At 43.2% G+C, this 27,078-nt stretch overlaps 1 long non-coding RNA gene across 5 annotated transcripts in view; it reads right to left on the bottom strand.

Annotated features, from left to right (window-relative positions):
* Positions 1-18,768, bottom strand: part of LOC145522009 (uncharacterized) — a 56,771-nt gene extending 38,003 nt beyond the window's left edge. For all 5 annotated transcript variants that reach the window (XR_014065843.1, XR_014065845.1, XR_014065841.1 and 2 more), the window contains exons 1-3: positions 18,603-18,768; positions 15,217-15,347; positions 375-604 (exon numbers count right to left, since the gene is read on the bottom strand). This is a non-coding gene — a long non-coding RNA (uncharacterized LOC145522009). The remainder of the gene's footprint in view (positions 1-374; positions 605-15,216; positions 15,348-18,602) is intronic.
* Between the last annotated feature and the right edge of the window lie 8,310 nt (positions 18,769-27,078).

The following is a 27,078-nucleotide window of genomic DNA, read 5'->3' on the forward strand; positions in this document are numbered from 1 at the left end:
ATGAGGTGACACAAAAGGTTTAGCCCAGTGTCCTACAATCTAGCAGCATGCCTATTATCATGGTCATTAACATCTTTGGTCCACTTGCTAAGAAACCTTTCCATAAATACATCAGTTATGGAGACTTTTCCTTGCAATTTCGTTGGTTTTAGCCTCGAACAATTTTTAGCCTGTTCTTAATTATGTTCGATCATTTGTGAATCCCATTAATTCATTAATTTGGAAACCTGATAATTATCAGTCTCTCCAAAGCAGCTCCAAGGTACCGAGGTTCACAAACAACAGAGAGTGGCTTCCATGGAGCCACAGTGAACATCCTGCACCGCGGCACAAAGCCCAGTGTGCACAAGACCCATGCTTGTAAACAGTCTCACCTTCACCCAGGATACCACTTTTATTATGATGATGACTGTCTTTTTCCCTCCTCAAGGCTGACAAGTTGCACCAGGTATTTCCTTCTTACTTAGATACCAAAATAAAGTCTCCTCCAAACTTCTGGCTGTTGAGTTCTGCTGCCAGGGTGTTGGAGCCAGCCCCTGAGTCACGCAGCCCAAAGCCAAGTCGAGGGGAGGTGGTTTTCATTTCAGGAACTCAGCTCCGCTTCCTGGAGATTAAACACAGCGGCATCAATAAATAGGGGAGACAGGAGGCAGTAATAAAAGAAGAATTTAAACTTCGGCTTCAATATTCACCAACAAGCAGCAATAGTTTAATATGGCTGTACGATAAATGCATTTTGATGTGGTAGAAGGCAAGATCAAGATGGCCTGATTCTGCCATCACACAGCCAACAGGGATGGAAAGAACATTCTCTTAAATGTGCAGCCTTTTTACTAAAATAGCCCAGATGGTCCTAATGGGTATTTGTAAGTACTCTTTTTTTTTTCTTTCAATCGTTCTGCAAATATTTATAAACACCTCTTATGTACCAGATGTTGAGGGTACACCAGGGAATGAGACACGGATGGTTCCTAACTTCATGGAGCTTATATTCCACTGGAAAAGACAAATCATAAGCAAGGGTCTGTCTTTAAACCAAGAGATGATGAACAAACTGACCCATGGTGAGTGTCTTAACCTTCTTATATCACCGCTTCCTCTTCTGTGGGAAGGAGTTGCTGTTGCTGTTGTTTATGTGCTCAGTCGTGTCTGACTCTGTGACATCATGGACTGTAACCCACCAGGCTCCTCTGTCCTTGGAGTGGGTTGCCATTTCCTACTCCAGGGGATCTTCCCAACTCAGGATCAAACCCAGGTCTCCTGCATTGCAGGTGGATTCTTTACCACTGACCCACCTGGGAAGTCCACAGTTCCGTGTCTGCTTAAGAAGGGTGGGTATTAAAAGTCCCCACCTCTGACACTGGAAATTCAGTGTGGCATAAATGAATTGCTGTATCAGAGCTGAGAGCAGGGCAGCCTTACCAAAGTGTGCGCTGTTGGTACCCGCCACCTCAGAAAGGGAGCAGAGGGCAGGGGCCTTTTCTTTGTTCCATCGAGTTCTTTCTGCTTAGAATGTGCCTGAATAGAATAGGTGCTCACAAGTATTAGTTACATGACTGAAATGAAATCAAAGGGCAGATTGTGATTCATGCTACGTAAGAAGTGAACGGCGTCCTCTAAAAGAAGAATGGGAATGTAGGAAGCAAGAATGATCTGGCCAGAAGGGTCTCTCTGTAAATAGCTAGGGAAAGAGCATTCCTGTGAGAGGGAATGGATGCAAATGCATGAAGGCAGGAAATGCTTGCTGCGCTCCAGAATCTTCTAACACTAGGCAAGCACAGACATCTGCCTGGATGCTGATTTTCCAGCCTGAATCCTGTAATGCCTCGGATGTTCATCTCCTGCCCTGGATCTCTTCCCCCCACATGACAGTACACAACTTCTTTAAATCTGAGTATCTCTCGACTTGAAGATTTCCTGAAAGGAATGGTGTTGAATTCTAGAGGGAACTGGAAGTTTCTGCAGACTTGGGGGAACCTGGTTAGTGGCAGTGTGGTCACCCACGAATTCTCCAACATCTCCCCTCATCTTTCCCTCTAAGTTTCACTGCCCTTCCTGGGATGTTTGACATCTTGGAATTCCCAAGAATTTTCCTTAAGCTCTTCTTTTTTTTAAGATTTTTTTTATGTGGATCATTTTTACAGTTTTCATTGAATTTGTTACAGTATTGCTTCTGTTTTGTGTTTTGTTTTTTTGGCTGTGAGGCATGTGGGATCATAGCTCCCCAACCAGAAATCGAACCTGCATCCTCTGCATTGGAAGGCAAAGTCTTCACCACTGGACCACTGGGAAAGTCCCTCCTTTAGTCTGTGACTAAACAACAACAACAGAAGAGGCGGCATCTCATAAACTCACTTCCCAGGAAGAGACTTTCATCCTAGGTGTTTCCATTCCTAAAAGCTCAAAACTCTTCTAAAAGGGGTTGCTGATGTGTCTTCAGAAATGCTCATGTTTGCTCAGAAAAAAAGTGATATTTTTCTTCTCATGATAAATAAAGCAGACTTCCCCCTGTTTTATGATGAGACCTTGTACAGTCTAGTAGGATTGGCTTCTGACTAGAAAGACAGGCAGAAGGCCCTCCAACTGCTCTTGAGAGCTGATCGATTGGTCAGGCCACAGCTGTGCCCATCTGTACCATGAGACACATCACTGCCACCACCCACTTCCTCCGGCTCTCTCACCATCAGCCTTCTCAAATTTGTTGTTTCCCAGGTGGCACTAGTGGTAAAGAACCTGCCTGCCAATACAGGAGATATAAGAGATGTAGGTTTGACCCCTGCATTGGAAAGATCACCTGGAGGAGGGCATGGCAACACACTCCAGCATTCTTGCCTGGAGAATCCTCAGGGACAGAGGAGCCTGGTTGGCTACAGACCATGGGGCTGCAAAGAGTCAGACACGATTGAAGCAATTTAGCATGCATGTAGCACGAACAGCCATGCTGAGGAAAGAAAAGAGGAGTGATCGAAGAGATATACACTCTCTGGCAGCCAGAGTTTAAAAAAAGGAGCAAGAACTTCTAAATAAGTCTCTGCTGGCTTCTCTATCATGGTTGTTTTGCAGGCAGGTTCTTTAATGTCTGAGCCTCCAGAGAAGCCCAATATTCACGATATGTTCATCAAATCAAGAAATGCAATTCCTTGAGGAGGATCAAAATGCTTATATGACACATCCTCCTACTGGACACCCACATCCCTTTTCCCCCCAAGACTGTTGGGTATACTTGAAAAGGCATCCAACTGGGAGTTGAGGCCCGGAGTTCAAGTTCTAGGGGTGAAAGTCCATTCCTCAAGAAGTCCCCTTGCCTACAGTATCTTCATTATTGCCCTGTATAATGAAGGGCAATGCACTTGATGTCTATTCTGGCTCTCCAACATTCCATGGATCTATGTAACAAGCATAAGCTTGTGGATATTCACCTGGCACACCCAAAGAGGAATTTGCCTTGTTCAGGCACCATTTAGTGAAGTTTGCTGCTTATTGTCCTTGTCAATACCAACTGGACCCACATAGTCAGGATATCTTTCTGTAGCAAGTTCAGATAGCATTACTTTTTATTTAGATTAGATTAGATAGATGACCGACAGATCCTGAACTGATGTTATAAACATAAAATGTATCGTTTATTAATATTACACTTAAAAATCCTGAGTTATAACAACTAATATCCAGCTTCATGGTGGTTTGTTGTAGTACCCCCAATCTTTCCTCCCTCAAGTATTGATAAAACCCTTTAGGCAGATACATGGAAAGCAAGTATTTCTATCATCACCCTGTCCTTGTCTTCTTTTCCTAAGCTTTGTTCAGAACAGGTCCTTCTGTTTTCTATACTAGCCTGTATGTGACCTTCTTTATAGACTGATTTGGAGAATTCTTAGTATCTTCTATGATTTCACAACATTCACACATTAAAGTTCAGAATCTGCATCAGTTGTCTTTATATAACTCTAGCTATTTCGATTCCTACTTGTGAATGCACAGACTCACGCAAATGCGAGAACTGTGGAAAGCATGGCTTGTCTCCAGGGCCCACTCTACAACTCAGGAGGGGCTGTCACTTGCCTGCTCCAGAATACCTTCTCTTCTTTGTCCCCCAGCCATGGAAGGGCTTGGACAGACCACCCTGACTTTTGGAGAGAAAACAACATCTGAACGAGTGAGTGCTGCCTAAAGAATTCTTCCCCACTAAGCAGAAGCCGTTACCCCAAGGTACTTCCTGAATCCCACCGGCCAATGGCCCCCAAGATAGTAGCTGTGAGTAAAGCCATGAACTTTCTGGTCACAAGGGTTTTCTTGTTTAATTGCTTAAACCTGACTTATTCCACGGGATACCATCTTGGTTGTCAGGAGTTTGTCTTCTTTGGTTCATGTCTTCAGAATTCATTGTTACCTGTGTGTATCCACTGTATTGCCATTTATCGGAAATTATAAAAGAGGAAGCTCAGCTAAGTCGGCTTTCAAAAGTTGGCCCAGAATGATGCAAGTGGGTTGAAGTGAGTAGTAAAAACAGATGATTTTAATTCGTTTCATCTGTTCACTACCTGTGGCACAGATGTACTGTCTGTGAGTACTGCAGCCATGTTCTATTTCTCTTTTACCTTATCCCTTGACCCCTTCTGTGAACTAGAGATCCTTAAACTCCCTTTCCGGAAAGTTATATATCATCTCAGCATTCCTGAATTTCCATCTGTGCTTTGCATGTGATCAACAAAAATATATAAATGATCACGCAACTGTGAAAGGCTACTTCTTATTTCTGTTGAGAAACTGACCCATTCTCAGCATTTCCTCAAAACTTACAACTCCATGTTCATTCCTTTCAAAATATGTGACTGTAGTTCATTATTCTTACCATTTCTGGTATGTTCACTGTAAGTATTTGTTCCGTTTCAACCTTGGGAGGCATCTGTTTGTGGGGCATGTAGACTCCTCCTGACTTTGCATGTGTGTGCTCAGTCACTCAGTTGTATCCGATTCTTTGTGATCCCATATAGCCCACCAGGCTCCTGTGTCCGTGGGATTTCCCAGGCAAGAATACTGGAGTGGGTCGCCATTTCCTCCTCCAGGAACTCCTGTCCTGGTGTTTGGCCATGGCTCTGCCTGGCAGCTGATTAGGAGGGGGAAGGCCTTGGCTCTCTCTCTCTTTCCCCTCTGCCACTGCAGTTCCACTTGGAGCCAAGATGTGGACATCTGGGTGAGTTGTGGTTGGGGCATAGCAGGGTGAGGGTGGATGCACAGACAGGTGCACGAATACTGGAGTGTATTGCCATTTCCTCCCCCAGATGTCCTCCCTTCTCCTCCCAGGGATTCAACCCGAATCTCCTGCATTGGCAAGAGGATTCTTTGCCACTGAGCTACCTGGGAAGCCCCCCCTAACCTTACCTGAGGGTTTATCACCTAAGAAGAAAACAGCTTTGTGTCACATACTCGATAATATCCAGGAAACATGTGTGGCAGCCTCCATCTGCTACAGTAAGTAAGATTCTTGTCCTGGATTGTCCTACCTAAGATATACAAGCAAAAGGCCTATCAAAGCACTAACCTTCTTTCATGCTCAACACAAGCTCCTGTGTGGAAGCTTTCATGACTCCCACTTCACAGACCACCACCTCACCTGCCATCCCACAGACCGATGCCTTGTTTCTCATGGTTAGTGCTTAATCAGATCTTGTGTCAAATTGATGCCTCCTGCTCTGTCTGGAGTGCTAGAGTCTCACCAATTACATGGGTGTTTCCTCAAGTCTGTGCACCCGTAGCTAGTTCTTGGAGTATTACCTGGTCTTCTGTCTCCTCCTCTTATGAAACACTAAAATGAACCCTTTCTGTGATCCCCTACCACCCTCTTTTCCCCTCTAGAAGTATAATTTTCAAGCTGAATGTAATTTTCTTCTGACATTCCTGGATGTGCCAGTGGACTGTGAACTCACTGAAGGCAAATCAATGTCTTGTTCATCGTTACAGTTTTGATGTATGGTACAGAACAACTTCAATGATTATCTGATTTATAATGAAAGGATAAATAAACTTCATCAAGAATTTATTAATTGCTCATAATGCTTTAATGTTTTAACAGAGCGCTTGTTAAATATTAAGTTAAGTTAAGTCACCTCAGTCATGTCCGATTCTGTGCGACCCCATAGATGGCAGCCCAGCAGGCTCCGCCATCCCTGGGATTCTCCAGGCAAGAACACTGGAGTGGGTTGCCATTTCCTTCTCCAATGCATGAAAGTGAAAAGTGAAAGTGAAGTCACTCTGTTGTATCTGACTCTTAGCGACCCCATGGACTGCAGCCTACCAGGCTCCTCCATCCATGGTATTTTCCAGGCAAGAGTACTGGAGTAGGGTGCCATTGCCTTCTCCGTGTTAAATATTAGAGAATCAACAAATAGCACACTTGAACAATTGAATGAATCTTATATTTTTGACTGGCCACAGTTATTTACCTAAATGAGTAAAACATTCAATAATGTGCAAGAGGAACTCAGACATTGCTAAGATGCAAATAAAATATAGCACCCTATGCTAAGAAATGTGACCTGAAAATAGTTGCTAGTTTATACATCACAGGCTTAGAGAAGTGCAGAAATATTCAGTGATCCCTGCGTGTCTGATAGCTCCAAGAATGACATCAAAGTATCATTAAAAAAAATTTCTTGCTAAATGTGAAAACCTGACAGTCTGCCCTGTCTCCTGCTGAGGGTCTGCCTCATGCCTGGTATCTGGGAGAAACACTTTCTATATATCATCAAAGTCGGCAGGGGAGATCGAGGTGGACTTTCACCTTGCCTGAGACCTCCAACATAATACCCCTGTACCTCTGCTCTCTAAGCTCTCTGCCAACGAGCTAACCTAAAAATCACATCAGCCAGTTCAACCCACTGTTATTTCAAAGTGCAACCCACATGTGAGAAAGGAGCCTGTGGCAAGCCTTTCAAGGTATTAAAACAGTGACTCACTGCCAGACAGGGAAAAAAAAAAAAAGTGTTCTCTGCCCAGAAATTCAGTAACATATTATTGCTAAAATTAAGAATAAAAAACTCTCAAAAAAGGCCTGCGATGAATTTGTATAAATGATGGCATTACAACATAAATCCAAAAAGAAAATGGCCTAATTTTCCAGTAAGTTCATGGAGGAACATTAGATAATATCAAATAACATCTCCAGCTAAACAGAGGAGATGGTCCCTGAAAAATGCCTTCTTTAACTGAATGAAGTCACAGAGTTATGAGCAGAGAAGGACGGTCTGGCTTTTTTGGCAAGGCTGTACTTAAACCAAGCTTGGAAGTAATTTCAAAAAGAATTATTGTTCCACATAAAGAAATGTGTCAGCCATATACTTTTCAATAGCAGTTTACTTTGCACACAAGATAGAGAGTTCTTCTTGTGTCCCTGGCCCACCACAGGGATTGAGATGGTTGCTAATAGTAACCGGTATGCAGACACTCACTACATTTTACAGCAAGCCACTCCCTCTTTCTGGGAGCTTCCCATCAATATGTCAGATGCACATCAGCATGATAGAATGAGGCAACAATTCAGGAAAAGAAATATCTATGTTGCTATTAGAAAACAATGCTTTACCTTTTTTCCGTCCAGGTAGTTGTTCAAGGTGGGTGAGAATAAGGAAGATTAATATGTGTCTCTGCAATGTCAAAATAGGTTGGCAAATGAAAGATTGTTTCTCAGTTGTTTGTATGTGGGGTGTAAACAGCTTCCCTCATACCACAGCCGGTAAAGAATCTGCCTGCCATGCAGAAGACCTCAGTTCGATGCAAATGCTTGGCTCTTTGGAAAACAAATGGGTCCCTTTGGATACTGCAGAGCCAGAGTAGGACTTGAAAGAATGATGAGTCCATGATCATTTAAAAGAGCAAAAAGGAGCGTGGAAACATGGACAAGAATCATGGAGAGAAGCTTCAGTATGTGAAGGAAAACACAGTTTAACACACTCATCATCTGACAGAGAGCAATTTTTAAGAATGCCACCCAAAGAGCCAAGACACTTTAATGGCACACATTAGCTTCACAAGCCAGAGCGCATGATCAATAGCCCACTTTCAGAGCATCAGGAGCTGGTGTGAAGTGTCATGCCCACACTCCATCCAGGACAAGACTTTGGAGGCTTTAAGCACACAATCTATTAAAGCAAGGAATTCTAACATGAAGAGTAAATTCATATTAACCATATTTTTTATCCACTGCAAATAGATTCATGGAGAAAATTTTATTTTTTTAAATTGACTTTTATTTTATGTTATTGCTTTGCAATATTGTGTTAGTTTCTGCTGTATAGCAAAGTAAATCAGCTCTATGTTTAGAAATATCCCTTCTTTTTTTTACATATCCTCGTTTTATATCCTTCTTCTCTTTTGGATTTCCCTCCCATTTAGGTCACCACAGAGCAGTGAGCAGAGTTCCCTGTGGTATATGGTAGGTTCTCGTTAGTTACCTATTTTATACAAGTGTGCTCAGCCTCTCAATCATGTCCAACTCTTTGCGACCTCATGGACTGTAGCTGCCAGGCTCCTCCGATGTCTCCTGCATTGGCAGGTGGATTCTTTAAACACTATCACCACCTGAGAAGCCCATTTCATGCACAGGGCTTCCCTGATAGCTCAGCTGGTGAAGAATCTGCCTGCAATGCAGGAGACTCCAGTTCAACTCCTGGGTCGGGAAGATCCCCTGAAGAAGGGATCTACCTACTCCCATATTCTTGGACTTCCCTGATGGTTCAGTGGGTAAAGAATCAGCCTGCAAAGCAGGAGACCTGGTTCAATCTCTGGATTGGGAAGATCCCCTGGAGGAGGGCATGGCATCCCACTCCGGTATTCTTGCCTGGAGACTCCGCATGGACAGAGGAGCCTGGCAGGCTGTGGTCCATGGTTTTGCAAAGAGTCGGACACAACGGAGAGACTAAGCACAGCACAACATAGTGTGTGTATGTCAATCTCAATATCCCAATTCATTCCACCCTCCCTGTTGCCTTGCTATCTTCCTTGTTCTCTATGTTTGTGTCTCTATTTCTGCTCTGCAAATAAGCTTATCTATACCATTTTTCTAGATTCCATATATTATATTGTTAAAATCTTTGTTAAAGTATAGTTGGTTTACAGTGTTGTGTTAGTTTCAGGTATAGCAAAGTTAATCAGTTATATATTTTCAGATATCCACTCTTTTATTTTTACATTCTTTTCCCATATAGGAAAAAGTTTCTTAATGCAAAACACAAATAGGTGGATCTGGAAAATTTTGGAGAAAGGTCTGTGGTGTCACAAAGACCTGTCCTGGGCTCTGCTGTGTTCACCATTTCTTGACAATTCATATGATACTGTAGGTGCCATTTCTATGACTCACTGAAAGAAAAAAAATAGAGACTCAGAATTATTTCAAGGGGCTGGGACAACAGACTGACTCTCACAAGAATTCCTTCAGGTCTTCGCCTAAATCACATTTCTTCAGCAAGGTCTTACCCAAGCCTTAACCACATAAGGACTGCTGTGAGCTTCTGTAGCATCTTGCTCTGTCCCTTTCTTTATTACAACTTGTTAAGTCTGTTGATAAGCAAAGAACACCGTCATATCCCTAGTGCCCCCAGCAGTTCCTGTCACATAGCAAGTGTTCAATGAATATGTGCTGGAATAATGAAAGAATAAACAAAAGGTCATGCATTCGGGTTCAGAGCCATCTGAGTGCAGGATTAGGAGATGTAGCAGGTGGTGTTGGAGATGGTGGGAACTCAAGAGCAGCAGGTGTGAGAGCAAGACATGGAAGACTCAGCAGGTCAACAACAAGGCAATACTGCAGAAATTAAACAGGATACTGGACACAACTATATTCCAAATTCCACAAAAAAGAGGTGATGGCTCTCTTCTAAATTTCCCGGAAATATTTTTTTCCAATTTTGGGGGGAAAATGACAAACTGAAATGAACCCAGAGGAGAGCTTTCATGATAGTGGAACCTGAAGAGCCATGAAAGAGGCTTGAAAACCTGAGGCTGATTAAAACCCAAAAATAAGACTCAGGGAGATCTGAAGGCAGTCTTCACATATTTGAAGTGTTGGCCTGAAAAAGTAGAATGACACTATTTATTGCATGTAGGTCTGGAGGGCAGAGAAAGGACAAATGCATGTAAATTATAAAGAGGTAAGTTTTGACTTGATAGAAGGAAAAAACTTTAGTAATTATAGCTATTTTAAAAACCTAAATGTGGTTATTCAGCCTTGAAAGTGACATTATGGAAAAATACTAATGACAAAGGATAGTTAAAGCTGGTTCTAAAATATGGGTAGTGTGATTTTTTTCAAAATAAAACTATACACATGCACAGACACACACACTCACACACACACACACTCACACACACACACACTCACATACACACACACCTGGGCATATACATCAAAAGGTTAATAGTGGTTATCTCTGAGTGTTAGCATTGAATATTATAGATATTTTTAATTTTTATTTTGTGATTTTCTCTGTTTTATAAAATTATTATGGTAAAGATGAGCTATTTTTCTAGTGACAGAAAAATACTATCCCACAAAAATGGTTGTCTTCACACACAGATAGTTCATTCTAGCTGGAAGGGTTTGAGCAGAACCTATAAATGTTGTAACTCGCCGGGGTGTGGAAAGAGAGCTCCTCTGATAAGAAAGAAGATATCTATTGTCTCTATCAGTTTCTAGAGTGCCTTTGCATTCTGAAAGTCTATCATACAAAAGGTTTATGAATAATTATTAAAATTATTAGTATATACTATATGGTTATTAGTAATAGTTATTAATTATTTTAAAAAATCACAAACTCTCAGTTTGTCAGAGAACTCAAAAGTCATCTTTTCTAGCCCATCGAGGCAGGATTAAAAAACTTTTAGGCAAAAGTGCAGGCAAGTGATTGCCAGGAACTCACTTCTTGTTCATTTCAGCATGGTCTACTCTAGAAGGTGTGAGACATTTCTGTCTTGACAACATTCAGTCCAAAGGTATGTGAAGTCACCTAATCTATTCATTTATCAAGCATGAGAGTATGGCTTGCACTCAAGCCTGCGGTATTGTAAACTTTCTGTGGTCTTTCACAATGAAAACAAAGAGTTACTTATCTTACTTATATATTATCTTCTTACTGACTTGAAAATTTCACCCTATATTTCTTCAAAGCACATATATTTTCCCTTAATCATGTCATGTGTACTTTTATCAAATCTACTTTTTATTTCCTCTACTCAGGATGTCTGAACATTTTTATATAGAGTCATCTTAAGTACAATCCTAAGTAGAATTCAAAACAAGACACCTAACTCTAAGGAAAGCCATAGGTAAACTTTTGAGGGCTAGGATATATTTATCTGATTGCAAGAAGAGGTCCAAATTTCCCCTAGCATCTTCTGTTCACTTCTTACAGGGATCTGATATCTTTTCAACCCTTTCTTTCTCTGGACCTCAGAATCAAAATCCACTCTTAGGAAAGAGATCTGAAATTTTTTCAAATCAAAGATAACAGTAGGCCTCCTCTAATTTTGTCATTGTCTCTTCTAGGCCCTCACTATGCATGGAAGAAACAAAATGATATAAGACAATTCTTATTACTAGGAGCAGAAAACTTACTTGAGGAAAACTCATGGATCAGGAGATCACAAGGTGATATGTCATTAACAATCCAGCATCACAAATTGTTAAATGCAGATCTGTTGTTGTTCAGTTGCTAAGTCATGTCTGTTTGTGACCCCATGGACTACAGCAAGCCAGGCTTCCCTGTTCTTTACTGTACTCTGTCTAGATTTGTCATAACTTTCCTTCCAAGGAGCATCTTGATGAAAGTGAAAGAGGAGAGTGAAAAAGTTGGCTTAAAACTTAACATTCAGAAAACTAAGATCATGGCATCTGATCCCATCACTTCATGGCAAATAGATGGAGAAAAATGGAAACAGTGAGAGACTTTATGTTTGGGGGGCTCCAAAATCACTGCAGATGGTGACTGAAGCCATGAAATTAAAAGATGATTGCTTCTTGAAAGAAAAGCTATGACAAACCTGGACAGCATATTAAAAAGTAGAGACATTACTTTGCTGACAAAGGTCCACAAAATCAGAGCTGTAGTTTTCCAGTAGTCATGTATGGATGTGAGAATTGGACCATAAAAATGCTGAGCACCAAAGAATTGATGCTTTTGAACTGTGGTGTTAGAGAAGACTCTTGAGAGTCCCTTGAATATCAACGATTATCAAACCTGTCAATCCTAAAGGAAATCAGTCCTGAATATTCATTGGAAGGACTGATGCTGAAGCTGAAGTTCCAATACTTTGGCCACCTGATGCGAAGAATTGACTCAGTGGAAAAGACTGATGCTGGGAAAGACTGAAGGCAGGAGGATACAGGGACAGGGAAAACAGAGGATGAGTTGGTTGGATGGCATCATTGACTTGATGGACATGAATTTGAATAAGCTCTAGGAGTTGGTGATGGACTGGGAAGCCTGGTGTGCTGCCGTCCAAGAGGTTGCTAAGAGTCGGTCATGACTGAGTGCCTGAACTTCCTTCCTTCCTTCCAAGGAGCAAGCGTCTTTTAATTTCATGACTGCAGTCACTGTCCACAGTGATTTTGGAGCCCCCCAAAATAAAATCTATCTGGTAAATACTCTTTAAGTTCAGAAAATAAAAAATAATTATCTCTGAGCTGACAAATTTATAGTCCCACCAAATGAATGAGGGGATCATTGCCATGTTCCAACAGGTTTGATCAGAGGGTTGGTAGAGATAGAAGCTTTAGGAACTTCAGAATACTGTGCAACAAACAAGCCAATTCCAGGGCACAAACCAGCCCTGACTGCTACTTGAAGTGCTATCAAAGTGTGGTCGGTGGACCAGCATCCTCTGCACCACTTAGAGCTTGTTAAAGATGCAGAATCGAGGGCTCCATCCAGAGCTAGTGAATCAAAACTGTGTATTTTAACAAGATCCTTGGCTGATCTGTGTGCACATTAACATTTGAGAGGGGTTCCCTGGTGGCTCAGACAGTAAAGAAATTGCCTGCAATGCAAGAGACCCAGGTTCAATCCCTGGGTCGGGAAGATCCCCTGGAGAAGGGAATGGCAACCCACTCCAGTACAGAAGACCCTGGTGGGCTACAACCCATGGGGTCGCAAAGAGTCAGACACGACTGAATGACTAACATACACACACACACACACACACACACACACACACACAATGTTTGAGAAGCTGATCTAAACAATGGAGACTGCCTACTTTCTTCACATTTGAGTCCTGAGTATATCAAAGCTATTTGATTTTTTTTGACATATTATTAACTTGTAGCCTGCAATTGTCACAGTTTTGAATTTAATTCATTGCTAATCTTTGATCTGTTTCTCGTTTCTTTCCCCTCAACGTCTCCTATTCATCAAAGGAGGTAACGGCTTGACGGATTTTCAGCTTCAACCCAATGATCAAGGAACTACCCTTCCTCTTACACTAGGGGGTGCATGAGGACTAAGATTTGGAATCTCCTCGGCCATCTTCTCCACAGTGATTTGTGTCAGCTACTGCCCCCTTTCTTCAGAACTGGTTTTCCAGTGTCATGACTTGGAAGAAGGAAAAGAATTACCGGAAACCTCCCGTACCTCACAAACCAGGCATGTCCTCCACCTGGTTGCTCTGTCTTCACCACAGGACAGGCACACCGTGACCTACCCATAGGGTGCAGCACTTCTGGGGCATCCTACCCGGAACTGGGGACCCACAGAAGAAAAGAGAAGCACTGATTTAAACACAGGACAGGTCAGAAGACTATAGCGCATACTGTTACTTTCTTTTCTGAGTTTCTTGTTTTATACGGTTATGCAGTCTTGAGGGTTTCAGACACACATCTTCTTCTCCTCAGAGTCCCAGGTTTCAAATATTTCAGAAGATCATGGTCTTTTAAAAACTCCTGCTCTACTCTGTTCTTTAATTTAGCTATGTTAGAGACTTCTAGAGAGAAAGCATCTGCGTGGTGTGAGGATGAGAATCCCAGGGATGACTCTGGGTTCCCCGCTAAGCTACTCTACTCACTCAACCTTTGACCTGAAACCTAATTAGAAAATTTAACGTTTCATTCTTTTCAGAGGCCTTCTTTTCTCCAGTGGAACCCAATACTCTCTGGAGTAGTCTTTTGGAAACTCTCTGGTTGAGCTCATTTATTGAGGCCATAATGTTTATCTCTGCTTGTACACCCTGCCCTCAGCATGGTGGCAGCCAGAGACTCACAGATGCACTTTGGAAATGATTGTAAATTATCAGTGCAATATGGGTTTTCCAGGCTTCCCTTGTGGCTCAGATGGTAAAGAATCTACCTGCAATGTGGGAGAACTGGGTTCGATCCTTGGGTTGGGAAGATCCCCAGGAGAAGGGAATGGCTACCCACTCCAGTATTCTGGCCCAGAGAATTCCATGGACAGAGGCTACAGTCCATGGGGCTGCAAACAATTGGACACAACTGAGTCACACTTTCACTTTTCATGGGTTTTTCACCTCCTCAAAGTTTTCATCCTAGTGGGATCCTTTAAACAGTTATTTAACTGTATTTACTCCTAATAGCGTTCTTTATCAAACATAAAAAATTGTGATGATTTGTGTCCATGTGCAACCCCACACGTCAACAAATGAGAGCCCACTCCAAAGTAAAATTAAAATGGCTTCAAAGAATGACAGGAAAACATCTTTTTGGCAGGGAACAACAGGAAGCCAGAAGGAATAGAGGAGAAATCCAGTAGAGAGTGTAAAGTGATGAGAGACCTTTTCCATATGTGTGGCCATTAAAAAAATTATTCCCATCCCTTATGTTGCATGTGCGGGAGATAACTCTATCTCAAAATAAAAATGGGCTGTTTTTTTTTTTTTGGCCAATTCCTGCAGATATTACCAAACAGCATTTCTTATAGAAGAAAAAGAATATGATGAAGCAAGAAACATTAAAACAAAAAAAAGACCCAAGGCTAAACAGTGCACTCAATAGACACACAGTAAATGCAGATGGATCACCAATAGTAGACTGAGGCATGCCTGTCACACAGAGTAGACTTCTTTTCCATACATTTAGAAACTCAGAACTAGCTTCCTCACTTTTCTCATCATCAATTTCTTGTGCAATTTTGTAACACTCATGGCATAGCCCCTTGGGTCCTGAAACACTCTGTCCTCAGCTGTGCTCTGTGTGAAGAGAGCATTTCCACTCACCTGATGGGTCCGTGAGCAAAAGAACAGGGCGTCTTTAGCAGCTCCTTGGTTATATTTTCTTTAGATAGTTAAGCAGCAATACATGGGTCTTTCCTCCCATCACACGGGCTTTCATTTCATGATGTAGTTCACTGACATCAAACAGAAAAAGAAGTTAGATGACGTATATACTGTGTGTTCATCCCCAAATCTCTTCTCCCCTTTACCCCTAGGAGAACACTGGAATTGCACAGTTAACTTCCCTGAGGCCAGAGACCCCTCAAGGCTTCCTCTGCTGGAGGAGAATCTGGCTCCCTGGGTGAGCCCAGGACACAAGCAACAATTCCATCGAGCTCATTCATTTCCTCAGGAGTTTAGATCTATTTTTAAATTGGGCAATTCTTTTATTACCATAGATACAAATATTACCAGGGACCAGATACTATGCCAAGCACATGAAAGCCAAGTGCCTATAGGTGCTGTGCCCCATTTATGGTCAACTTTTTCATCACAATAATTTCTGTTTCCATAACATAAATCAACACGTAGAAACTGTTGCATTTGCCAAGAACAACAACAACAACAAAAGCATCTAGTATCCGGTCTAGATGCATTCGTATGGCCACGGGGAGCGTGAGACCCATTCTAAGTGTAGCAGGCAATCCCAGTTGAAATAGGAAAGAAACCAGAGGATTGGGTTCAGAGAGGTGTGAAAAAAAAAGATGAGACTCAAGCCAAGCCACACCTTGCAGTGGCAGAGGAAAATCATTTGGGATGGGAGGGCAGAGGGTTCATGGAGAGCTAGATAAAGGTTTGTTGTCATGGTAACATAGGCAGTTGGGAATTGCACCATGACTTTGAGTAGGTCAAATTCTTAGAGTCAAGACCTGATTGAAAAGGGTAAGATTATGGGGTTAGAATGTAGGTGAATTAGGGTTACCGAGATCTCTGGTGAAACTTGTCACTGTCTTTAAAGTCTTTTGGTAACATATATCAGAAAGCAGTAGGGTAAGAGTGATCAATCAACAGGAATTTATTATAAAGATGCAATGTCATCTTTAAGACCCAACGGAAGGACATGTCAGCAGGCTTCTTTTGGCTCTGCTTTACTTTGTATATTTGCATTTTCTTCCCCTCTCCCAAGACTGACTTGTTCCTAGTCTCCCCGCAGATGACCACCGTTGCTCCAAAATATGTGTCTGAGCCAGACTTACATGCTAACTAGCTTTCTTTAATTCCAAATCACTTAAAGTAAGAATATGATTGTCCAGCTTGAAATTCTGGTGCAATCTCTGATGGAAGTTGAGGGCTCCTGGTGAACAATTACTTGAGGGTCTCTTTTGTGGAGAGGGGGGTGCTTCCCAGGGAAACATAGTGTCACAGGCCTGGGAGGGAACTCCAAAAGGGTTTACAGTGATCAGAGAGAATTTTGCTGGTGTATTTTAATCCTGCACTGATATCAGCTTTGGCTTCCCAGATGGCTCAGCGGGTAAAGAATCCGCCTGAAAGGCAGGAGACACTGGAGACGTGGGTTCAGTCCCTCGGTTGGGGAAGATCCCCTGGAGGAGGAAATGGCAACCCACTCCAGTATTCTTGTCTGGAGAATCCCATGGACAGAGGAGCCTGGCGAATTACAGTCCAAAGGGTTACAAAGAGACATGACTGAGCAACTGAGCACGTTATCAGTTTGATGTTAATAAGCATGGAGGGAAAGGGACAAATAGAAGAAATTTCTGTCTTATTCCTAGGAACAGGGCCAATTTAGGACACATTGGCGTGTTGGCCATGGAGTTGGCACCAGGATAGGGCAGTCTGGGCACAGCTGAATGGCAAGAGTTGTTTACACAAGATGGCCTGTGGCAGTGGGCACTGGTCTAGGGTCAAGCATTTGGAGAGCCACAGGGGACTGCTTTTTAGGATAACTCAGAACATCACATGTGTGCTGGCTTTTTCCTCTAAGGTGGAGATGGGTGTGGAGTTCTTTAAGAGCTAAGCGAGGCCTGATATTTTCCAAAATATGGGAGGGAGCGTTCATCTTCAGAACCTTCCCAGTGTTATTCATCAATTCCTCCAGTATTTATGAAGGCCCTGCTCCATGCCCAGTGCTGGTCACTATCGCACTGTGGGACTTGGGGGCTCTCGAGACAGAAAGGCCATCGCTCAGCTGTGCTGGGGAAACTGAGCCCAGCTGCTGGCGAAAGCCCTGGCTGGGGTCTGCAGGGAGCTTGAGGCCAGGAAGCTTCCTCTTGGCCTCCCCTCCAAACTCAGAGGAGTGCGCTCTCTCTCCACCCTCCTCTGCTGCCTGCCAGAATTTCCAGATTTGTTCTGTTCTGCAGTTTGCATCAAGCCACACTCAATCCCAACCCTAGCAGAAGGCATAAATTAACATTTTATTATGTGTACTTGTTAGGGTCTCTCTTAAAGCAGACATGCAAATGTGAGGCTCCCATAGTCAATGAGGGTATACCCGGATGAACTGAAAATAAACCAGGTGGCTCTGGCCAAACCCTTGGAAAGCAGGACCTCGCTGAGCTATCCTGGGACAGATACTCACCTCAGTTCCCGCCCCCGGTTGTTTACCCTGGCCCCTGGCCATTTCCTGCTCTGTTTGGCACCCTGGCCCTCCCTGTCCAGCTGCCATAGGCTCCTATGACTCCTGGTCGACTTTCATTTACAAGGAACCAATTTCACGAGCAGCTGTAGGTGAGCCTTTTACGGGCCTCTAGTGAGTGAGTGAGAGGCCTAGGGGCCTTCTCCATCAAGCAGCTGGACAAATACATCTGCCTTGGCCTTCCACAGGGACCAGGCTATTTTGAGGCTCCCTCTGATTGGCTCTTGCTGTTACTGTGCCTTTAATTCCAGCTTATAGCTCTTAAAACCTTATATAACAAGAACCTCAAGTTGGATGGAGTTCGATTGGATTTGGCTTGGCTCAAGTGGAGGAATTAGTAAAACCAAAAGTGAGAACCACTTGATATGCCACTTAGAGCTCTACCAGGTGAAAGTTTTCATTGTTCTAAGGTGTTTCTTAGAATGCTGCTTTGGTCATAATTTTTGTGTATGGATTGGGGAAAGTCAAACAGGGGAAAGAGGGAAAGAAACCTTTCCCTACTGCCATGTTAATTTTCCAGGATCTCTTTTGTATCCCTTTTATTTTGTGTTATTATAAATAACTGCCTTCATATAAGCACGTATGAGACAACCCCACCCAAAGAATCAAACAATCGGAGAAGGCAATAAAAGAAAGGAAGATGGCAAAGCCTTCCAGAGTCCATCCTAGGGCATCTGGTTAGAACCAGAATCCTGAGTGTAACCTTGAAGGTAGAAGAGCTTGATTCCAGTGGCATTGTGTCAGCCTGTGTGTGCCCAGTGAACATTCTCAGGGTAGAATATTTGAGCCTCTTTACCTTACAGGCTGGGCTTCCCAGGTGGCTGAGTGGTAAACAATCCACCTGCCAATGTAGGAGACACAGGAGATGCGGGTTCGATCCCTGCGTAGGGAAGACCCCCTGGAGGAGGAAATGGCAACCTGCTCCAGTATCCTTGCCTGGGAAATTCCATGGACAGAGGAGCCTGATGGGTTACAGTCCATGAGGTCACAAAGAATAGAAGACTACTGAGCGCACACACACACATCTTTCAGTTTACACAGGAAGTCACCTTTCAGAGGGTCCTTTGTAATGAGCTTGTCTAGAGATGCCTCCTGGATCCTGGCCCCAGCCACCAAACTGCTTCCTGGCGAAGACTGCCTGACCACCGCCCCCCACCCCTGCGGTTCTTATGAAGTTTCCGTGTGAATTTCTGAGCACTCATGGATACTCTGGTACCAATGGCTGAGGCTCTGAGGAACCCAACTCTCGCCTGCCACGCTGCTGCCTTGGTTTTATTTTTCTGTCCCAGCACATGATTCTCTAGCTCCCTCCTCCCTCCTCCCATCTCTATTCCAGCTTTTCCGCTTCTCAGCTCTTCTTAGCATCTCATTTCACCTTTCTGCTCTGCAGAGAGCTGTATGGGGTTCTTACCTTCCCCCAGTGGCATTTAAAGTGTTTCTTGGTGCAAAACATCCTATTCATTGCCATAGAAACAGGAAGCTCAGTGTGGAAGGAAAAGGGGGGGAAAAAAGAAGTCTGGGAGTCTGAAGCTTTGCAATTCTGTTATTTTGCCCAAATCCATAAATGGCAACACGCTGGGAGATAAGCAAAATCCTGCTCCTGGCTGGATCTCCAGGAGGAAGGGCCACCCCTTCCAAGGGCACAGGTTTTAAGCCCTGGTTTAAACCAGGAGAGAGCAGGCCTGTATGGAAAATATTTCTGCTTTTCCCACAGAGGGGAGTTCCCAGTTGAGTCTGGGGAAGTCAGACAAACCTGCCTTCTCTTATCAGTTCTGCGTCTGAGCTGAAGGACTCAGGACACTTCCTCAACCCCTCTCAGTGCCCTCAGCTGTTAAACAAACATGTGAACTTCCCTGTGACCTCTTGGTTGTGGTCACAGGAGAGCTCAAAAAGTGACCGCTTCATGGCCTCCCTGAATGGACTCCCACTTTCTTGCCACACCATTGGACACACTGAGTCTGGGCCACCTTCCTCAGCTGTGAATCCCTCCCAGATATCAAAAAAAAAAAAAAAGAACTTCACATAATTCCTCAAATAAAGCCAGTCTGCTATGGTTTTCCTTGAAATGCAGTAGATATGTTTAATTTTTACATCTTCATTCAAAACCTAGAGAGAAGTCCTCTTCAAACCATTGATTTTAAAGATGTACCTTCAACCTACCCTCAATGCTCCCCTTTTGGTCTGTGTCCCCTAACCAGGCACCTCAGGGGCCATTATTCCTAAACTGAGAGTAGGCCAGCTCGTTGTGTGGATTAGAGCTTCAGACTAATGACATGAAGTTTGAGGTTTCAATTTCCACTGAAGCAGTGAGTTTCTCAGAGGGAAAATGGCATTCATTAATCACAGGGCCAAACTAATGGCCAGAGTTCTGTACATCTCCCCTCGTGATACAGACTTTGTAAGAACACAAAAGTCATATCACAAACCATCCAATCAATTCTGGGTCCAAATCCCTAACCACCTCTTTTTTAAAAAATAAGATATTTATTTATTTTTGGCTGTGTTAGGTCTTCATTGCTGTGTGTGGACTTTCTCTAGTTGTGGCGAGTGAGGGCCACTCTAGTTGTGGTGCACGGGCTTCTCAACGTGGTTACTTGTTGCAAAGAATGGGCTCTAGTCACACAGGCTTCAAAAGTTTTCCCAAGACCTGTGGAATCTTCCTGGACCAGGGATCAAACCTGTGTTCCCAGCATGGGCAGGCAGATTCTTAACCACTGGACCACCAGGGAAGTCCCCAACTACCTCTTTTAACTGATACACCAAGCCAATATTTCTCCTGCCCCAAATCACCCAAGTAACTAGAGAGCCCACCCGTATAACCCAGAGCCCACCAACAGCATTCAAATTAGCCAGTCTTAAGCCATCCCCCTGCCCACCTTTCCTTTCCCGTGGAAAACACAATAAATGTTTTCCCCTGGATCTTGCATCTACCCCCTGAGAAAACCTGGTGCTTCCCCCTGTGGCCCTGCAGGACATGGCATACCCTCTCTGGAAAACTGTAAGCCCCTCCCTATAAGGAACTATAAGTAATAAAAATTTTCTTTCAATAGCATTAGCCTCTCTGCATCATCACTCATTCACCTTTATAAATTAAAATTCAGGCACAAATCAACCTTGCCCACATCTATCCTATTAGCTACAAGGCTATCCTGGTAAACAGATGTAACTGGTTCATCATGCACACGTCACAATTAGGGAAGGACGGTCCCAGGGGCATGCTTTGTTGGTGCTAGTTCAGCAGCATCTTCATCTATAAATAGGGTGACCATATGTCCCACCATGTCCTGTAGAGTCCAAGCTTACCCCTGTCGACCTGTGCAATTATTAATAGTGCTCTCTTTCACTCTCAAAGCAGTCACAGTTTGGAATATAAATCATGTGGCTACCATTACGGTATAAAGGACCAACAATTAACCAACCATTAAACAGGTAAATGACTTTGCTACAGAGGAGTAATTGCAATCATTTACTTTTACATTTCCACTTGACAAAAGGGTGTAAATGAATGTTACAGACTTTATAAATATATGTGTTATTCTGTACATAATATGCAAGAAGTTAAAAAAGAAAAACCAGCTGCATGAAGTATGCATACAGAGCAGAGCAATGAATTATGATTGCTCTGAGGATGTTTTGTGAGGATTGAGGGAGATGGTAGTGTTGGCCACCATGACTGAGAAGCTGGATAAGGATAAGGGTAAGAGTCATTATGGGCCACGCCATTATTTGAACATCTCCATGTGTTTTATTTTTATTTATTTTTTATTTTAAAAATATTAATTTATTTATTTTGCTGTGTTGGGTCTTAGTTGCCATGCATGGGCTTCTCTAGTTGCAACTCATGGGCTTAGCTGCCCCACGGCATGTGGGATCTTAGTTCCCCAACCAAGGACAGAACCCATGTCCACCGCATTGGAAAGCACTGGACCACCAGAAATCCCTCCATGTGCTTTATTTGATATTGGAGATGAGACAGAATCACTCAATCATTTCACAAGCATATTTTGTTTCTCTACAATTAGAATCAGCTTCCATTCTTTTCCTCAAGGAGCTTATGCTATAAAGGGAGAAATTAACACACTGGAGTAGTTCCAAAGGTATAAGCACAGATTACTATAGGCCCATCTAGAAGCATATATCCTAGTCCTCAGGGTATAAAGAACTTTACAACTAAAATTTGGAGAGGGTTGTGGGAAGATAGGAGAATGAATTTTAAGACCTGTTAGTATATGACTCACTGAGAGTAGAGCCCATTTTTTTAAGGCTCCAGAAGTGAAAGAACAGAGTCTGAGGGCATTGGAGCACCAGGTTAGGGGACAGCCTGACATCAAGCATTCAAACAAACAGGATCTAATGATGCCTGATGGCTCAGATGGTAAAGAATCTGCCTGCAGTGCAGGAGACCCGGGTTCGAGCCCCAGGCTGGGAAGATCCCAGGGATCCCAGAAGGAAATGTCTACCAACTTCAGTATTCTTGCCTGGAGAATTCCATAGACAGAGGAGCATGGTGGGCTATACTCCATGGGATCACAAAGAGTTGGACCTGACTGAGCAACTAACACATACACACAATGATGCCTAAAATGCTACTGAAGTTCTGGCCTCAAGTCTTGGCATTTCTTGAGAAGTAAAAATGAGGCATGTTCAGGATTGCCTTTAAGAAAAAGTTACTAGAGCCAAAATATGGGAGAATTGATGGTTAATGCTCCTAATTTTCAACCCATCTCTAAAGAACCTATATTATTCCTTAAGTGCCAAGACTGGTGCTGATATTTGCCCTTAAGATCACTGGACTCAGTTCTGCAGAGGAGAAGGATCAACTGTGTCACAGGAACAACTTTCCTCATCATGCTCCCAGGGATGTCTGTCAGAGGTTGTTTGTAATCAAGCCCTAAAAATCTATGCCATGCAGCTGCACTGTCTGTGATGCCATGTACGTCAATGAGAAAAATTCATGATTTAGGAATGCATCTGAACTGTGTTTTGCTTCTCCATGCCCTAGTCAGATGTAGGCTTGTTTTGGTCCTCTACAGAGTTATAAATAAAGAGCTGGCTCTAAAGATTTACTGAAGCAAACTCAGGCCTGAAGGAGCCATCCTTCTTAATTGACCTGACTTACACAGTGTTTGGGGCATATGGTTCTGCTCTCCCCAGGCAAAGCAAATTCCTATACAAAGAAATACGTAACATTGGCCCTTGCTTTGACTCATGGAATGTTAGACACAAAAGGGACGTTAAAAATTTTTTACCTGTGCTTTCACCTTAGATGAGGAGTGATAGACACTGTAGAGCTATTTAATGGAAGTCCTCGACTGGGATATTTCCTTTGTAAATTTCAGAAGCAAACGTAATTAGATTCAACACCTTGGAAACCAGAACTTTGTTATATTGCTAAGTTATAGACGGTAGTCTCTGTTGTATGATTAATATGCTTAGCCTAGGCAGAAGAACAAAACGGACTGTGTTCTGCACCCCAAAGTATCAGTGCCTCATAGTACAAGCCCCAGGACCCTCAGGGCCCATCACGGGGCACTCCTGATTAGTGCCCCCTACTTGGGATCAGTGTCTTCTTTCTCCTCAGTTCAGTTCAGTCGCTCAGTCGTGTCCAACTCTTTGTGACCCCGTGGACTGCAGGACCCCAGACTTCCCTGTCTATCACCAACTCCCGAATCTTGCTCAAACTCATTTCCGTTGAGTCAGTGATGCCATCCAAGCATCTCATCCTCTGCCGTACCCTACTCCTGCTGCCTTCAGTCTTTCCCAGCATCAGGGTCTTTGCCAAAGGGTCAGTTCTTTGCATTAGGTGGCCAAAGTATTGGAGTTTCAGCTTCAACATCAGTCCTTCCAATGAACACCCAGGACTGATCTCCTTTAGGATGGACTGGTTGGATCTCCTTACAGTCCAAGGGACTGTCAGGAGTCTTCTCCAACACCACAGTTCAAAAGCATCAATTCTTCACCACTCAGCTTTCTTTAGAGTCCAACTCTCACATCCATTCATTACTACTGGAAAAAACCATAGCTTTGACTAGACAGACCTTTGTCTCTGCTTTTTAATATACTGTCTAGGTTTATCATAGCTTTTCTTCCAAGGAGCAAGCATCTTTTAATTTTCTGGCTGCAGTCACCATCTGCAATGATTTTGGAGCCCCCTAAAATAAAGCCTCTCACTGTTTCCATTGTTTCCACTGTTACACTGTTTCCATTGTTTCTTCCATCTTTCATCCATTGTTTCTTCATTCTTCATTCTCTTACCCTTCATCAAATTTCCCTATTACATTCCTTGTTATCAGAGCTCTGGCGGGTAAGAATTGGTCTGATACACCCACTTACCCAAGATATTCATATATGATATGATAAATCTTTTCTTTTTTTAGATTCTTTGATGTGGACCATTTTTAAAGCTTTTACTGAATTTGGTGGGGCTTCCCAGGTGGCACTAGTGGCAAAGAACCCTCCTGCCAATGCAGGAGATGTAAGAGATGCAGGTTGGTTCCTTGGGTTGGGAAGATCCCCTGGAGGAGGGCATGGCAACCCACTCCACTATTCTTTCCTGGAGAATCCCAGGGACAGGGGATCCTGGCGGGCTACAGTCCATAGGGTCACAAAAAGTCAGACATGACTAAAGCGAATTATAATATTGCTTCTGTTTTATGCTTTTTTGGTTTTTGGCCCTAAGGCATATGGGATCTTAACTCCCCAACCAGGGACCAAACCCACCACCTCTTCATTGGAAGGTGAAGTTTTAACCACTGACCCACCAAGTAAGTCCTGAAAACATCTTAATAAAAGTGAAGCTGTAAAATATTTTCCTACAAAATAATACCAAAAAAATAGAGACCAACATTTTGAGTATGAAGAGCCAGACATTATACCAACCATTTTAAACACATGGTCTCATTTAAGTATGACAACAATTCTACAAGACTAACCTCATGTTATTCCCATTTCTCAGTTGAGGAATGTGAGATCTGTAGTGTTAAACATCATACTATTAATAAGCGGCAGTACTGGAATTTGAGTACAGGCTGTTTGAATTCAAGGCCTATAGACTTCACCACAGGGCCTGGAATGATGCAACTACTCTATGAATTGTGACAGCTGTAAAGACAACAAAAAAGACAATGATAAATGAATGTCTGTTATTACTCATCTCCCCAAGGACGTAAGATGTGGTCTTTCTGATCCAATCTCCTTTCAATAGCCTTCAGGTTGAGAGTTTAATTAACCTACTTCATAGTATTGCTGCCTTGGCATCATTTTGTATGGTCAAGTGGCCTGCAGGGATCTTGAACTGACAATAGCCCCTCCCACTGGTATGCCCTAGACAATAGCCCTCAGGGTCACAAGTGAATGAGAAACTTCCTGACATGACTTCCCCAACCATCCTTGTGATAAACCATCTCCTGCATCTCCCAGGGCCTTCTTCTTAGCTAAGAGCCCCAAGAAGCTGACAAAAACCTTGTTCTTTTTAGACTGAATTGACCAATCTGGCCTTAGCCTGGGAGCCTCAAAATGTTCCTCACTTAGGCCCTAATAAAGGCATATGCCCCAGGTCCTGCCCACACCTGGCTCTGATGTCTCTCTGTGGCCCCTGGAGGCATGCCACATGCCTCCTCCAGGATCTGTGAATAATGAACTTCTCTATTTCAATTCCCTTGTGGTCTTTTGTGACCCCATGGCTCAGACACCATCCAACACCTTAGGGTTGTTCTTAACAAATGTTCATTTGACAGTCACAGCTCTTCATATTACAGCCTATCAGCAGCTTCCTCATATCTCTATTTATATGGGTAGCCCCTGTAACTTCAGTAAACATAAAAAATAACAATCGGTAAAGACTCTGTCTGATGATGAAGCTGTCTCTACTTTTCCAAGATGAGGGCTTGCAATTTCTGCCTCATTTTCCATGCTCTGTTTTCATTTTACCAACTGGAGTATAGTTGCTTTACACTGTTGTGCTAGTTTCTGCTGTTCAACAACTTGAATATGTAGCTATAAGTCTACGTATATCCCCTTCTCTCTTGATTCTCCCTCCCTACCCCCTATGCTCTGTTTTCAATCATAGCATCTTCGTCATTGTCATTACGGTTCTGCTCCCTCCCCCAAAGCTCTGTCTGAAGTCCACGAGCTCCTGGAAATGTTCTCTGTTACAGAAAGTGGCTGGAGAGAGAAGGGCCATGAACTCATCCTAAACCACTCCAGAAAGCCCATCACCCTTCAAGATCCCCTTTCCTTACTCCGAACTCTGTCTCTGCTCTTTGGCTTCCTCATCTACAGCATGAGAAGGTGTGTGTGTGTTGGGAGAGGGGAGAAAGAAATACAGGACAAATCCTGAAATACACCACACATTTTATTTTCTGTGAAGAGAATAATCACCTCTGAACCCAAAAGATCACTGTCGGCCTCTCCAGCTCAGAGGAGAAGGATCCGTGATGCCATCCTCTGCTAGACAGCTGCAGCCACCCTGGCACCACCATACAGGGCCACACTGCCTGGCAGGGGTGTTTTCTGTCTCTAACCCTCTCTGGAGCTTCCGTAGCTGCCTACAAGTTCTTTAATCCAATTAGAGCTACAGTGTTCTGTTTCTGGTATCATCAGGCTCCGATTGCCAGACACAAGATATTCATCCATTCTGGCAAATTCATGTCTCTCAAGAGAGTCCTTTCTGAGATAGCTTGAACTCCCTTGCCTACCCAGACTGTCCAGGGACTTCCTAGGTAAAAGTCCACTCTCCAGACCTTGCCCAAGGAAAGCAGAAAGTTAGGAGCGACTTCGAGTCCTTGATAATGTCCTGAGTGTGAAGGAGAGCCCATTTCATGCCAGGTGATAGGAAGGTATGACACACAAAGATAAGCTCTCTCTGTCCACAGTATTCCATCAAGGACCTGCTTACTGCAGGATTCTAACAAGCCCCCTCCAAACTCTCCTCCAGTGGAAGACTGATCTGCATGGGAGCTAGGATCAGACAACATTTAGAAGTTTCGCAAACAATTTTTGTCACAATAACAATTCTATTTTTTTTTTGTTTGTTTCAATGTGGACAGAATAATAATTGCCTCCCAGTTCAAGATGTTCACATTCTAGTCCCTGAAACCTGTGAATATGTGCCTTTACCTGGCATGGAGAACTTTGCAGTTGTAATTAAGGTATGGATCTTGAGGTGGAGAGAGCCATCCTGAATTATGTAAGCGTGTTTGATCTATTCACGTGGGTCCTTAAAATCAGAGAACCTTCCCCAGTCGAGAGCAGAGAGAGGGTAACAGAGATGA

The sequence above is a fragment of the Giraffa tippelskirchi genome, chromosome 9 (genome assembly GCF_054371585.1).
Source record: "Giraffa tippelskirchi isolate mGirTip1 chromosome 9, T2T-mGirTip1v1.2.pri, whole genome shotgun sequence".
NCBI classification, from domain to species: Eukaryota; Metazoa; Chordata; class Mammalia; order Artiodactyla; family Giraffidae; genus Giraffa; species Giraffa tippelskirchi.